The 11,710-nt window shown below is 36.2% G+C and overlaps 1 non-coding gene across 1 annotated transcript; it reads left to right on the top strand.

Annotated features, from left to right (window-relative positions):
- Positions 1-1,662: 1,662 nt before the first annotated feature.
- LOC121205854 (small nucleolar RNA R71) lies at positions 1,663-1,769 on the top strand. The gene has a single exon (XR_005900927.1). It is a non-coding gene; the product is annotated as a small nucleolar RNA R71 (small nucleolar RNA).
- The last annotated feature ends 9,941 nt before the right edge of the window (positions 1,770-11,710 follow it).

Genomic DNA, 11,710 nt, shown 5'->3' with positions numbered 1-11,710 from the left:
TACTTGTCTTGAAGAATGCTCATTAAGTTCATCATCTGGTTCCTCTTCTTGAGCCAGATACAGTTTCATCGTGTCCTTCTGTATAATTTCCTGAAAAGAGTCTTGAGTAGTATGATCAATAGAGTCAATAAAATAACATGAATCATCCTGTTCCCTAGAAAATCTCATAGCATCATAAATTTTAAAGATAATCTCTTCATCACCTACTCTAAGTACCAATTTCCTGTCACCCACATCAATTACAGGCCTATTAGTGGCTAAAAATGAGCACCCTAAAATTAAGGGCACTTCCACATCTTCGTGCATGTCAAGCACAACAAAGTCAACATGAAGTATGAATTTATCTATCTTCACAAGTACGTCTTCTATAATACCCCTAGGATATTTAACAAATCTATCGACTAATTGAATACTCATCCTAGTGGGTTTAGGTTCCCCAAGACCAAGTTGTTTGAACATTTTATATGGCATGAAATTAATGTTAGTGCCTAAATCAGCTAGTGCTTTCTCAACAATCAGACTACCAATTAAACAAGGGATAGTAAAACTTCCTGGATCTTTCAGTTTGATTGGTAGTTTGTTTTGAAGTATGGCTGAGCACTCCTCGTTGAGTTCTACTGTAGATAAGGCCTCAAACTTCCTTTTATTTGTTAGAAGCTCCTTCAAAAATTTTGCATATGTAGGCATCTGCGAGATGGTCTCAACAAAAGGTAAGTTGATATGTAATTGCTTAAAAAGTTCAAGAAACTTATCCAATTATGCATCAATGCAGTCTTTTTTAAATTTTGCTGGGTATGGAACTGGTGGTTTATATTCCGTCGGCACTGGTTTGTCACTATTTTCGGGTTTTTCTTCCCCCCTTTCACTCATCACGGCCTCTTCTGCTAGCTTCTTTTCAGATTCTGCTAACACTTTCCCACCCCTTAGTGTAGCTGCTTTTACATGCTCTTTTGATTTGGGGTTACTAGGTAGACTTCCTAGTGGTCTTTCCGAAATTAGTTTGGACTGCTGGCCTATCTGAGTTTTGAGCCCTTGGATCGACGCTTGTTGATTTTTAAGTGATGTCTTAGTGTTCTGGAAACTAGTTTCTGACACTGAGATAAATTTAGATAGCATCTCTTTAAGGTTTGGCTTCTTCTCCTGTTGGTAAGGTGGTTGTTGAAAGCCTGGAGGATTCTATGGCCTTTGATTTCCTTGACCTCCCCATGAGAAATTGGGATGGTTCCTCCAACCTGCATTATAAGTGTTACTATGTGGGTTATTTTGGGGTCTAGAATTGTTACCCATGTTATTTAACTGCTCATTCTCCATGTTGTGGCCATAAGGCCGGGATTCTGAATTGCTCAATCCACCTCCACTTGCTTCGTACTGTATTATTGGGTGAACCTGTGAAGAACAAAGAAAACCATCAATTTTCTTATTCAAGAGTTCTACCTGATTAGAGAGCATGGAGATCGAATCGATGTTATAAACACCGACTATTTTTGTTGGCTTTGTCCTCATGACTTGCCACTGATAGTTATTCAATGACATCTCCTCTATAAACTCATAAGCATTTTTAGGTGTTTTATTATTGATGGTCCGCCAGCAGCTGCGTCAACCATTTGTTGAGTCGAAGGATTCAGGCCATTATGGAATGTTTGAACCTGTAGCCAAAGTGGTAACCCATGGTGAGGGCACCTTCTCAGTAAGTCCTTGTATCTCTCCCATGCATCGTAAAGAGTTTCTAAGTCCATCTGCACAAACGAAGAGATATCATTACGTAATTTGGTCGTTTTAGCTGGCGAAAAATATTTTAATAGAAATTTTTTGGTCATTTGTTCCCAAGTGGTGATTGACCCTCGTGGTAACGAGTTCAACCACTGTTCAGCTTTATTCCTTAATGAAAAGGGAAGCAACTGAAGATGTATGGCATCATAAAAAACGCCATTGATTTTAAATGTATTGCAAAGTTCCAAAAAGTTTATCAAGTGTGCGTTGGGATCTTCATCCTGCAAACCATCAAACTGAACAAATTGTTGTATCATTTGAATTGTGTCAAGTTTCAGTTCAAAAGTATTTACAGCTACAGTATGTCTAATTATACTTGACTCAGTTCCTATTAAAGTAGGTTTAGCATAATCATACATAGTACGAGGAGCAAAACTTTGATTTGCTAGTTCAACGAGTATCACAGGAGGTAGCTGATTGTCTTGGTTTTTAGCCATCTCCTCGGTTGGGGTTTAAGTATCGTCCTCTTGCTCGTTATCTCTGTATCGTAAGCTTCACCTTATGTCTCTTTGGTTTCTGCGAACTGTGCGATCAATTTCTTCGTCAAAAAGTAGTGGTCCTGACAGGTTTATTCTAATCATAAACTATTAAAACCTGCCAAGAGAAAGAAAAAGTAAATTAATAAATAATAATAAAAATAAAATAGAATTAACTTGCAAGAAAAATAAATGGCTAAAGTAATAAAAATTGAGCGTTCCTAATATCTTAGTTCCCCGACAACGGCTCCAAAAACTTGATCGTGATTTTCGTGACAAGTTTTAAATATTTATAATGAATCATTCTTGAAACTAACTATTATCACAATGTAGGCAAGTGTACCTATCGAACAGTAGTATAGTTTTAGCAAGACCGGATTGTCGAACCCAAAGGAACTAAAAGTACTAGTAATGACTGTCTTTTTATTATCTAGCCTAAGAATAAGGGGGTTTTGTTTTAACTAACTAATTATCAAAACTAAGAATTCACAGAAAATAGAATTGAGGAATTACTTTTGGAAAATAATTGAATGAAGACAATACCTAAGGAAGAATCCACCTAGACTTCACTTGTTATTCTGAATCTGAATCGGATGATTTATTCATTTAACTTGTTCCGTAGAGATCCCTAAGTTATGTTATTATCCCTATTCAGGACTAATAACGTCTAATCCGTAGATTGAATAATTGAGACTTTTCTCTAATTATCACCCTATGGTTGCATTAACTATATCTATGGATCACCTTATTAGGTTTCACCCTAATCCGGTAAAATCTTGTCACCCTATATCTAGGCGCGCAATCAACTCCGCTTAGTTATGACAAATGTACTCTTAGACAGGGTCTATTTCTCCTCTGAATAAGAGCTTATCTTGAATCAGTATCCTGGGATATCAAAACAAGAATTAAGAACATATAATTAAGAACAAGTTAAATATTTATCATACAATTCAGAAAATAATAACAAGATTCATCTTAGGTTTCAGTCCCCTTAGATATTTATGGGATTTAGTTCATAACTAAAAAGGAAAACATCTCAAAAGAATAAAGAATACAAAACATAAAGAAAACCCAAAACTCCTGGAGGAAAATTGAGGGGAGATCTTCAGTCTTGATGGTGAATCCGGCTTCTGAGATGGATCAATCGGCTTCCCTTGAGCAGTTCCCTACGTTCTTCTCTCCGTGTCCCCTTTTCTTCCTCCTCTAAGGTGCATTTATAGGCTTTGGAATGCCTAAAAGTCCTCAAAATTAGCCTTTTCTGAATTGGTCTCAACTTGGGCTCAACAGGGACACACCCGTGTAAGTCGTGCTTCGATTCTACCAAATTGACATGGCCGTGTGGTCAACCCTTGTGAGGAAGTCCAGGCCATGTTTATTTTGTACTTTGGCCCATTTACTCTATTTTTGGCCCGTTTCTCGTTCCTTTCACTCTCCTATGCTCTCCTAAGCATAAAACTTGAAATTAAGGCATTAAGAGCATCGAATTCACCAATTCTAAGGAAAAATCATCCATAAAATGTGTTAAGCATGGGGTAAAAATATGTATAAATTACGGTTTATCAACGATTTAAAGAAGATGTACTGGTGGAGTGGCAAGAAAAGAGATGTTTTTGAATTTGTATTGAAATGCCTAGTATGTCAGCAAGTTAAAGCTGAACATCTAGTGCCTTTAGGTTTGTTACAGCTTGTAATGGTCCCCGAATGGAAGTGGGACAGAGTTATCATGGACTTTGTGACAGGACTACCTATGACTCCGAAAAAGAAAGATGCCATATGGGTTATAGTGAATAAGTTGACAAAGTCAGCTCATTTTATCCTAGTAAGGATGGATTATTCTCTTGATAGATTGGCCGATTTGTACATTTTTGAGATAGTAAGATTACACGAAGTACCACTGTCGATTATTTTGGACAAAGACCCAAGGTTAACTTTGAGATTCGAGAAGAAGTTACAAGAAGCCTTAGGTACGAAGTTGAGCTTTAGCATAGCTTTTCACCCTCAGACCGATGGCCAGTCTGAGCGGATGATTCAGATTCTCGAGGACATGTTGCGTTGTTGTATCCTCGAATTTTAGGGTAGCTGGGAAAAATACTTGCCATTGGTAGAATTTTCCTACAACAATAGTTTCCAAACAAGTTTGAAGATGGCGCCTTATGAGGCCTTGTATGACAGGAAGTGCCGAACTCTATTGTACTGGACAAAACTCAAGGAAAATCAGATTCATGGAGTTGATCTGATTAAAAAACTGAAGTAAAAGTTAAAGTGATACGGAATTGTTTAAAAGCAGCATCAGATAGGAAAAAGTCTTATGCTGATCTGAAAAAAAAGGAAAATTTGTTTCAAGTTAGAGATAGAGTATTCTTGAAAGTATCTCCATGGAAAATGGTATTGAGATTTGGTTGGAAAGGTAAACTGAGTCCACGATTTATTAGACCGTACGAGATCACCGAAAGGATTGGACCATTAGCCTATCGTTTGGCGTTGCCACCCAAACTGGAAAAGATTCATGATGTGGCCCATGTATCCATGTTAAGGAGATACTGATCAGACCCCTCTCATGTAATTTCACTGACTGAGATTGAAATTTGACCGGACATGACCTATGAAGAGGAACTAGTTAAGATATTGGCTCTTGAAGTTAAACAATTGAGAAATAAAGATGTGGCTCTTGTAAAAGTTTTATGGCATCGACATGGTGTAGAATGGGCTACATGGGAGCCAGAAGAAACCATGAGAAATCAATATCCGAATCTTCTTTCTGGTAAGACTTTTGAGGACGAAAGTCCCTAAGGGGGGAGAAATGTAACATCCCAAAATAAGGCCTAGTTGGAATAGTGGTTTTGGGACCACAAATCTGACATCAAAATATTTATTTTATGATTATTATGAGGCCTAAAATATGAGTATATGCATGTGTTAAAGTTTCATGAAGAAATTCTAAGTAGAAGGTGTCCAATTGGAAATTTGGGACTAAATTGAATAAATTGAAAAACTTGGATTCTAGAAGAAATTTGTATGAAATTGCTTTAGATTATGAATTAGAAGGTCTTGGAGAGAAATTTGCCCAAATTCTAAATTTTTGGACAAAAATGGGCTTGCATGGATGAAATTTTAAGGAAAGGGTATAAGGGCATTTTGGTCATTTGTCATTTTAATGAATTAAAATGGGAAAATTCAAGTCAAAATCAGCCATTTTTCTCCTTCATCGAGCCAAAAATTTGGGGTTCTCCAAAGCTAGGGTTTCAAGCTTTCCAAGCTCAATAGTAAGTGCTCCTAAGCCCCGTTTTTCATGCTATTTGTATTTTTGAAATATCGGTAGCTTGCTCTCTCCATTTCTACCCATTTATCATGCTAGGTTTCATGTTTAAAAATTTACCCATGCATGAGTTGCTTGTTTTTTGATGGATTATGGAGGAATATGAAAGATGAATGTGTATTAAACATCTTTTCCTAGTTGATTTTCATGAGAAACCCTTATAGGGAATATTTTGCAAAAGATGTAAATGTGTGGTAGAAATGAGAAAACAATGGAAAATGTGGGCTACCATAAGAAGGAAAAGTGTTCGGCTAGGCTTAGGTAAGATAGAAAGTGCATGGGTTTCATTATAAGAGCCTAGGGACTAAATCGTAAAAATGTGAAAGGTTAGGGGCAAAACGGTCATTTAGACCGGGGGTAGATATTAAACTTGAAATGTATAATGTGGTGTATTAATATTGCTGTTATAGACCCCGAGGAACAAATTTCGGAGGTCGATTGTGGTAAACGCAAGGTTTCAGAATAACTAAAACATATCTCTGAAACGAATACTAGGTAAGTTCGGATAACTTAAAGTAAACCCTTAATATGCATAATTGTATGATTTATGAATGCTTGATGATTGCATTTTTTATTGGTATGAAATATCATAGAAATGCATATTGATGATGATATGTGAAAATATCTCGGCTAAGGTTGACAAAGGGAATTTGATGGATAAACCATCATTGACATGTGAACTGAGATCCTGCATGTGTTGTAGTAAGGATTTAGCCCGGACGAGTAATCTGAGATCTCAAGTATGAAAAGGAATCTAGCCCGGACGAGTGTTCCTTGAATGATCAAGCCTCCCGAAGAATATGTGTGCATAATGGATTCAGCCTGGAAGGGTAATCCAATCAGGGTTTAAATGTAGCCTAGACTGGTAATTCCGATCCGAGCTCATTAAGGGTGTTTGTCATAATAAGGAATTTATCCTGGACTGGTAATCCCGACATCACCTTACAAGTTCATATAATAGGGGATTTAGCCTGGACTTGTAATCCTGCCATATGATGTGAGGTTCGTGGAAGTGTATATATGAAATGATCATTCGTTTGAATTGACGGATAATGGGTATTCCATCGAGATTTCCTAGAAACTCAATGAGATTAACGTGGTATACATATGTGAATGAAATGTTGAATGATGAGCTCATCTAGTTAAATTACATGATACATGATTATGTGACTAACTCATTGATTGAGTGAATGTGATATGAGATCATTTCATAATGGATGATTTCATGATTTAAGTATGGATGTATGCTAATTACTCGGTAAGTTTACTTTCCGGTTATTCGAGCTTATTAAGCATGTAAATGCTTACCCCTCTCTTTTTCCCTGTCTCACAGAGCTCGAGGACTCATAAGGATTGGAAGACAATTGGAGAGTCAAAACACTATCAACTAAACAAGCTTTTGTATAAAGATTCTGTTTATTTTTTTCAATGGCATGTATAGTATTTTTGAGTATTTTGTTATATGTTTCATTTGATTTGGCAAGTAAAGGCATGTAAAAATATGTTTATCTCTTTGTATATGGCCATGAAAATTGTCTCAATTTAAGTAGGCTATGACCTACGATTTTATGCATGGTTTTAATTACAAGTGATGGGTTGTTACCATTTGGCAATTAGTCACATGAATGAGCCAATTTCGGACGAATTAAAGTAACCTGGAAACCCATAACACTAAAGGGGAAATAACCATTTATGTATGAAACTAATGATATGAGGTTTCCATACAACTATTTTCATTAAGATTATTTACAAGTGTAAAATTATGTTTTCTCTCAAACTTGGTAACCACTAAACACAAGTAGTAGAAAGGAGTGACTAAAGGCTTGGAAAATAGCCTATTAGAGTCCACATGGTTAGACACACGGGCATGGTTCTAGGCCATGTATGACAATGCGTGTGTCTTGGCCGTGTGAAACCTGCACCTAATTTCGAATTGAATTAATTAACCACACAGCCTAGTACACAAGTGTGTGGCATGGCCGTGTGCACAAGTTAGAGAGTTACACGGGGTCAAACACGGCCTCTAGCACTGGCATGTCCCAGGGTCACACTGGCGTGTCCCTTGGACTACACGGGCGTGTGAGCCCTGCACCTTGGAAAATTTTTAAAATGTCACGAAAAATTCTTAGAGGTTCCGATTAAGTCTCGACTTAATTCTAATGCTCGTATTGGACCTCAAGGGTCCATTTAAGGGATGTTACAAATGATTTTGGAATTTGAATTGTAACTTGTATGATTTTCTGTTAATAGTTCTGAAAGTTTCGGTAATGCTTTAAAACCTTGTTTCGACGATGGATACGGGTTAGGGGTGTTACATGATGAATAAATGAAAAAGGTTTTGGTGATCTATACTAGCAATAATAAGAAAAGAAAAAAAGTAAAAAAGTAAATCACAAGAATCAAATAATAAAACATATCAAATCTGAATTTGGGTGATTAGCTTGCTTCAGTAACCATAACCAATTGTAATTGTTTCAAGCTTTTTTGTTCAATCAACTAGTCGATACCCCAACAAGATCTTCCGATATTATACTAGAATAATGAGTTGACAAGAATTACTTATCTCTCAACCTCACAGTCCAGATCGATTCAGGGTTAAGGTGTTCATGGATAGGCCATACCAAATTTAGGTTAATTCCCACCTTAATGACTTCCTAGGGTTATTAGACTTAGGGTTTTAGGATCTTCCTTTCTTGAACAGTTGATTCGTTAAGAGAACCCGACAAAACAATTAATAAATCATACTTACACTTCCTAATCCCCTATAGGAGGATTAGTTCCTCATGGATCTAATAAACAATATAAACTTGATAGAAAAAGTAAACATGAATAATAATTCAAGAGTATAAAGTTGAGAAGAATCCTGATTTGTATTTGAATCGAGCGTAGAATCCTCACAGAGTTTGATTGTGTTTTACAAATATGATTTCTCCCCACAAAAGTAAATAACGAAAATGGAAATAAACCTAATGCCTAAGAAAAGAGAAAAATTAAAAACTAAATTTAAGAAGAAAATTATACAATATGAAAGTTGGCTATAACATGTGTTAAATGAGCCTATTTATATACTTTATAGTGGCTGTCGTCTTTAATCTTAGGTTAGCTACCATCCTTGTGCTTAATATTTGATTGTGTAGACCAAAACGGCTCTTGCTTATAATTATTTCCCGTACAAAGGTGATGTTGCGACACACAAGCAAGGGTGTATCGCGACATCCTCAAGCTATGTCACGACCCAAAGGCAGTATTAGAATTCTTCTATTCTACTCACGTTGTAACATTCCATGCCCCTAGTTGTAGTAGCATGACTATTACTGAGTTAGTACGCCTTCTAGTGGTTTCCTACACACTCACAAAGTATACTAGCTTACCCCTAGGTCTCATCCTGCCCTTAAGGTCAATAAGAGACTCAAATTACACACATTACTGAATTTAACTAAACTTACGAAAACATAATTAAAAATGAATCAAAATGCTTGTATTCAAAATCTTAAAGTGCAAAAACTAGTTTTATCTACTACAAAGACTAGTCAACGAAGTTAGACAGCCTCCCATGAAAAATTTAGCCCAAACTGTCCACTAAGGGTGGAAAGATTGCAAACCGCACAATGGGATACCCAATTGTCCAAAGAAGACTTGGTAAATTGCAAAATTAGCAAACAACCTCCCTTCCTCGAAAAGAATAATCTGTCCACCATCCATTTATTCCATGCAACATCTTCTATAGATTAACCTCCACAATGAAAGTTGACCGCGTCTGGATGTACTAACGTCCAAAATGTGAATGCTGCAATAAAAGATATATAAATGAGGCGGTATCCATAAGTATACGGGTCCAGTTGTAATATAGTTACAACAGAGTAGGTGAATACTCTGAGGATTGTACCAAAGGGAGGCTACTGCTAGATCAATTTTAACTTAAACACCAAAAGATCTAATTAGTACTCAAACTAGGTTATATTACGCAAATATTAATAAAAGGGATTTTTGGGATTTTTATAATAATAAAATATATTAAATAAATATACAGAAATTGAATAGTGGGATTAATCAAATTTGATTATGGGTGATTAGCTCACTTCCGTAATCTACATCAACTATCGCTTCAGGTTCGTCATAAATCAACTAGTCCATACCCTAGCAGGATTTCCCGATATATCCATTAAAATAACAATTTAGTAGGGACTACTTATCTTCTGACCTCACAGTCTAGACTGGCTTGGCCTGAAGGTGTTCACGAATAGGCCATACCAATTTTGGGTTAATTCCTACCTTAATGACTTCCTAAGGTCATCAAGCCTAGGGTTTAGGTTCTTCCCAAAAAGTTGATCTATGGAGTAACCCTGTAAAATAATTAATAGATCATACCTCCACTGTAACATCCCTAGCTCGTCTCTCTCGTCAGAGTAGGGTTACAAGGTATTACTGACCAATACACAACGTATAGCATACATTTATCAACCATAAAACATTCATTCTCATAAATCATTCAACACAATCACATTGTCCCTTATAAGGGCCTACGAGGACATAAACATACTTTAGAAGTGGTTCGGTATTAAACCGATATCATTTTTCTGAGGCTTCCAATCTATAATCGTAGAAATTTTGCTCGGGTTAACTTAGATACCTGTAGTTGAAGCTATATGTCCCAGAAAATCTATCTCTTGTAGGAAAACTCACATTTGCTAAACTTTACAAACAACTGTTTATCTCTCAAAGTTTGTAACACGATTCTCAAATGCTCGGCATGCTCAAATTTATCACGAGAGTAAATCAAAATGTCATCAATAAACACAACTACAAATTGGTCTAAGTACGGCTTGAAAATCCGGTTCATCAAGTCCATAAAAATAGCAGGTGCATTTGTTAGTCCAAAAGGCATAATAAGAAATTCGTAGTGTCCGTACCTTGTTCAAAATGCAGTCTTTGGCACATCTGAGTCTTTAACTCACAACTACTAATAACCCGATCTCCAGTCAATTTTTAAAAACACTGTTTCCCTTTTTAACTGATCAAACAAGTCATCTATTCGTGGAAAAGGGTATTTATTCTTGGTAATCACTTTGTTGAGCTGTTGGTAGCCTATACACATTCTCACCATGCCATCTTTTTTTTTCACAAATAACACTAGTGCACCCCAGGAAGAGAAACTCGGTCTAGCAAAACCTCTATTTGTCAAATCTTGTAACTGAGCTTTCAATTCTTTTAACTCTATTGGAGCCATTTTATACGGAGCTATCGATATAGGCGTTGTTCTCAGTACTAATTCAATACCAAACTCAACCTTTCTGATAGGTGGTAAACTCGGTAACTCTTTGGGAAATACATCTGGATACTTACACACAACTGGTACTAATTCAATCTTTGTTTCTGTCACTTTCGTATCAAGTACATAAGCAAGATAAGCTTCACAGCCATTTCTCACAAACTCCTAAGATAACATAGATGAGATCACAACTAGCAAACTATTCAGATCATCATATTAAATTCTAATAATCTCATTATTTGGACATTTCAGTTCAATCGTCTTTCGTCTACAATTCACTATAGCATCATGCGTCGTTAGCCAATCCATACCCAAAGTCACATCAAATTCATCGAATGGTAAGAACATCAGATTACCCAGAAAACAAAAATCCTAATTCATTAATAGACAATTCTTGTAAACTTTGTCAACCAAAACACATTTGCCTAAGGGGTTCAATACTCTAATCACAAATTCGATATACTCTACAAACAAAGTCTTACTAGATACTAAATTCATACATATATAACAATGAGTTGATCTTGGATCTGTCAATGCAATCGCATTAGTATCATAGAAAGTGAAAGCACAGGTGATAACATTTGGAGATGACGCTTCTTCGCGAGCGCGAATAGCGCAGGCTCTATGATCGCGTGATTCGTAACAAGTAATAAATATTTATAATGAAGATCAAACCTAGACTAACTATTATCACAACGAAAAGGCAAACGCACCTATCAAACAACAGTATAGTAATGGCAAGATTGGGATATCGTACCCAAGGGAACCAAAAGTACTAGTAATAACTATCTTTTTATTATCTAGCCTAAGAATAAAAGGGTTTGTTTATTAAACTAATTATCTAAACTAATTAACTAATTTAATTAAAGCAAAAAGAAG

This window comes from Gossypium hirsutum, chromosome A08 (assembly GCF_007990345.1).
Source record: "Gossypium hirsutum isolate 1008001.06 chromosome A08, Gossypium_hirsutum_v2.1, whole genome shotgun sequence".
NCBI lineage: Eukaryota > Viridiplantae > Streptophyta > Magnoliopsida > Malvales > Malvaceae > Gossypium > Gossypium hirsutum.
This window is presented reverse-complemented; position numbering and strand designations above follow the sequence as displayed.